General features: G+C 35.6%; 1 protein-coding gene across 1 annotated transcript in view; it reads right to left on the reverse strand.

Moving 5' to 3' along the window:
• SLCO4C1 (solute carrier organic anion transporter family member 4C1) overlaps positions 1-5070 on the reverse strand; it is a 102165-nt gene that overhangs the window by 41441 nt on the left and 55654 nt on the right. The window lies entirely within an intron of this gene.

A 5070-nucleotide genomic window follows, 5' to 3' on the forward strand; every position in this document is an offset into this window, starting at 1 on the left:
AAAAAAACTGAGAAACATTAACAATCAAAATCAAAATTTGTTTTCAGGAAAAACAATCAGCACATTCTAAACAAGTGTTGCTAAGGAATTATCATTTTTCAGATTAAGAGTAGCAAAAATGAATCTTTATTTCTTTCAAAGGCATAAAAATATGACCACCATAACAAATTAATGTTAACCACACCTTAAACATATTATAAAGAGCTTATAGGATATTTTGGCCAAAAATAGTTATTCCCAGTATTCACTATAAAATAGCATATTTGGATGCTATGTCTGATTCTTTTTAAAAGTTCAAACTTTTTTTTTTTTAAGTTTTTTGGAAGTAATATCTGAGTTTCTATATTCTTTGAGATATCACAAATGGAAAAATAGAAGATTTTATTAAAATCTTTTAAAAAAACATATCCAAAACAAAGCATTGACATAGTAACCCTATTTTCTAAACTCATCTAATTATACTAATAAACTGAGATGATTATTGATAAGAAGATGTCTATCTCTCTCTCTTTGAATGTGGTACAGCTACCAGGAATCTGCATCTTAAAAACTACTTTGGCTAATTCCATTTTCATTTCCTTAATAGCCAATTAAGATTTATTGTTTCCTGATGGATAAGTAAGGTACTCCAACCACTGATTCTGAGATATTTTAATTGATTTTTTTATTATTGAAATAAAGAAATTAAGCTCATGCTCATCACATTTTCTGAACTCAACGCTATGCATATAAATGTGTATCTTTAAATTCCAAATTTATAATATACTTTCCAATTGTGTTTACATGTATACTGTAAGCATTTGATGAACATTTTGGCAGACAATTTGTATTTATAACTAAGCTTGGGCTATTTTACTACTTCCCTGAACATGGAAGGAATTTAAAGTTTAATTCCTGACTTCAATGTTCACTTTTCTGGAGGAAGTAGATTAAAGGAATAATTTCTTAAAATTACATGCATTACAAACTTGAACTTGTTGTGCGTTTTTTAGGTCCCCTTGACTCACCTAACATTTTGAATGCTAATCAGAAGGCTGGTGGTTCAAACTCATCAGCCACTCTTGGGAAGGAAGTTGGGCAACCTACTTCCGTAGTGATACAGCTTCAGAAACCCAAAGAGGGGTCGCTATGAGTCAGATCTGACTCCATGGCAGTGAGTTTGTGTTTAGTATTGTTGTTGTTAGGTGCTGACTAGTTAGTTGGTTCTGACTCAAAGCAACCCTATAGTCAACAAAACAAAATACTGCCTGGTCATTCACCATGCTCACAATCTTCGCATGCTTAAGGCCATTGTTGCAGCCACTGTGTTAATCTATCTCATTGAGGGTCTTCTCCTTTTTGGCTGACCCTATATTTTAGCAAGCATGATATTCTTCTGCAGTGACTGATCCTTTCTGACAACATGACCAAAGTACGTGAGACCAAGTCTGGCCATTCTCGCTTCTAAGGAATATTCTGACCTGACTTCTTCCAAGACAGATGTATTCATTCTTCTGACTGTACATGGTTATTTTCAATATTTTTCACCAACACCAAAACTCAAATGTATCTTCTTTCATCTTCCTTATTTATTGTTCAGCTTGCACATGCATATGTGCCTATTGAAAATACCACGGCTTGGGTCAGGCTCACCTTAATCTTCAAATTGACATCTTTGCTCTTTAAAAGGTTTTTTTTTTCTTTTTTTTTTTTTGCAGCAGATTTTCCCATTGCAATATGCTGTTTGATTTCTTGACTGCTGCTTCCATGGATGTTGATTGTAGATCCAAGTAAAATGAAATCCCCAACTTAAATCTTTTCTTTATTGATTGTGCTATTGCTTATTGGTCCAATGGTGAGAATCTTTGTTTTCTCTATGTTAAGGTGTAAATCATGATGAAGGCTGCAGTCTTTGATATTCATCAGTAAGTGCTTCAAGTCATCTTCACTTTCAGCAAGCAAGGTTGTGTTATCAATATATTACAGGTTGTTAATGAATCTTCCTCCAATCCTGATGATACAGTCTTCATATAGTCCACCTTCTCAGATTATTTGTTCAACATACAGATTCAGTAAGTATGGTGAAGTGATACAACCCTGACTCTCTTTGGACATCAATATTCATCTTCTCTTTCTTTCCTGTCCTTTTAACGAACTTTTGCTTTCTTTATATATGCTGTTCTTGATGTCATCCCACAGCTCATCTGCTCTTTGGTCACTTGTGTTCAGGGCATCATATCTATTCTTCAGATGGTCTCTAAATTCACATAGGATATACTCAAAAGTTATATTTTGACTCACATGTCCTTGTTTTAATTTTCTTCAGCTTCAGCCTAAATTTGCATAGGAGCAATTGATGGTCTATTCCACAGTTATCACCAGGCCTTGCTCTGACTGATGATATTGAGCTTCTCCATCATCTTTTTCCATAGATATAGTCCATTTGATTCCATATGAAAAGGTCCATGTGTATAGTCTCCATTGATGTTGTTGAAAAGGGGATATTAGCAATGAATGAGTCATTGGTCACACACAATTTTATCATGTAATATCCAGTGTTATTTCTATTGTCAGGGCTATATTTTCCAACTATCAATGCTTCTTTGTTTCCAACTTTTGCATTCCATTCACCAGTAATTATCAATACATCTTGATTGCATATTTGGTAAATTTTAGAGTGCAGAAGTTGGTAAAAATCTTCAATATCTTCATCTTTGGCTTTAGTGGTCAGTGCTAAATTTGAATAATAAAGTGTTAACGGGTCTCCCTTGTAGGTGTATGGATATTATCCTATCACTGACAGCAATGTGCTTTAGGGTAAATATTGAAATGTTCTTTTTGATTATGGATGCTACACCATTCCTCTTTGTCATCCCCAGTAGAGTAGACCATACTATTGTCCAATTCAAAATGGCCAATACCAGTACACTTCAAATAACTAATGCCTAGTATACCTATCTTTATGTGTTCCATCTCATTTTTGACAACTTCCAATTTTTCTAGATTCATATTTCATACATTCCATGTTCTGATTATTAATGGATCTTTGTAACTGTCTCTTCTCATTTTGAGTCAGACCACATCAGCAAATGAAGGTCTCAAAAGCTTTACTCCATCCATGTCATTAAATTCAACTCTGCTTTGAGGAGTGCCTTCCAACCTGAGTGGTTCATCTTTATAGAGGACAATGTTTCACTGCAATTCATAAGGTTTTCAGTGGACAATTTTTTTATCAGAAGTGGACTGAGCCATGTACTTTTTCCTAGTCTGTCTTAGTCTGGAAGCCCTGCTGAAACCTGTCCACCCTGGTGATCTTTGCTGGTTGTTTTTTTTTTTTTTTTTTTTTTTTTTTAATACCCATAGCATAGCTTCTAGAATCACAGCAGTATGCAAGCCACCAAGACGTCACATGTATTTTATAGTTTACTGTTCTGTTTTTTGGTTTTTTTTTTTACTTTCTTTCCTTCTTATAATAGGTGAATTACTTACTTTTTATAATAAAAAAGATATCCTTTGTGGTGATCTACAGATATTTGGATTACGTGAGCATTCTGTGGCGTACTGGTATGTTTCTTTTTTCAAAAGAGGGAAACAATTAGGTTTCAACAGACTTATTTAAAGAAATGTTGGATAAGATGGTAGAATAGTCAGACAAGCTACACAGACCTTCCTCCACAAAGAAATGAGAAACCAATTGACACAGATGGAGAAGATAATCCTGGAGCCCTGAGCTTTGAATGGAAGGATAAAAAAGTGGGTTAAACACCAACTAGTAGATGAACTAGAAGGAGTCAGCAGCAGGGATCCAGGTAAGGGTGGTTGGAGGGGTCCAACAGCTAAGGGAGACAAACTTGTCTGTCGGTTTGTCCTACTGTGATGACATGTGGCTGTGAGTCTTGAGGCTGTGCCACTGGTGTTTCAAACCAGTGGGGTGCACATGGTGCACAAGTATCAGCCTGGCTTGCAGACTGAGACAGACTAGGAAGAAGGAGAAGGCCATCCACTTCTCAAAGAATTGGCCAGGGACAACCTTATGAATAGCAGAGAAACACTGTCTGATACATTACTGTGCAACTTTATGAATAGTCTGGAAACATAGTCCAATATAGAGGAGAAAGATGACTCACTTAGCTTAGAAAGTTTTCTAAAGTAGGACTGGGCAAGAGCTGCATTATCAGAGTAAAATTAGCCTTACTCATATGGATAAGGTAAAGCTTTTGTGACCTCCCTTTGCAGACGTGGAACCACTCAAATTGAGGAGAAACAGCAGCAAACATGCATTAATAATCAGAACATGGAATGTACGAAGTATGAATCTAAGAAAATTGAAAGTTGTCAAAAATGAAATGGAATGCATAAAGATTGATATCCTAGGCATTAGTGAGCTGAAATGGACTGATTTTGGCATTTTGAATCAGATCTACTATATGATCTACTATGCCAAAAATGATAGTTTAAAGAGGAATGATGTGACATTCATCATCACAAAGGATGTTTCAAGATCTGCCCTGAAGTACAATGCTGTCAGTGAAAGGAAAATGTCCATATGCCTACAAGGAACACCCGTCAATACGACTATTATTCAAATTTATGCACCAACCACCAAAGCCAAAGATGAAGAAATTAAAGATTTTTATCAACTCTTGCAGTCTGAAATAGAACGAACATGCAATCAGAATGTGTTAATTATCACTGGTGACAGGAATGCAAAACTTGGAAACAAAGAAGAATCACTGGTGTTTGGAAAATTTGGCCTTGGTGACAGAAATAATGCTGGAACTCGCATGGTAGAATTTTGCAAGACCAATGAATTGTTCATTGCAAACACCTTTTTTCAACAACACAAATGGTAGCTGTGCACATGGACTTTACCAGATGGAACATACAGGAATCAGATTGACTACATCTGTGGCAAGAGGTGATGGAGAAGTTCAATATCTTCAGCCAAAACTAGGCCAGGAGCTGATTGTGGAAAAGACCATCAACTGCTCATATGCAAGTTCAACTTGAAGTTAAAGACAATTAAAACAAGTCCAAGAGAGCCAAAATATGATTTTGAATATATCCCTCCTGAATTTGGAGATTATCTAA

Source organism: Orycteropus afer, unplaced genomic scaffold, assembly GCF_000298275.1.
Source record: "Orycteropus afer afer isolate SDZICR_OR568_19922 unplaced genomic scaffold, OryAfe1.0 scaffold00091, whole genome shotgun sequence".
Classification (NCBI taxonomy): Eukaryota; Metazoa; Chordata; class Mammalia; order Tubulidentata; family Orycteropodidae; genus Orycteropus; species Orycteropus afer.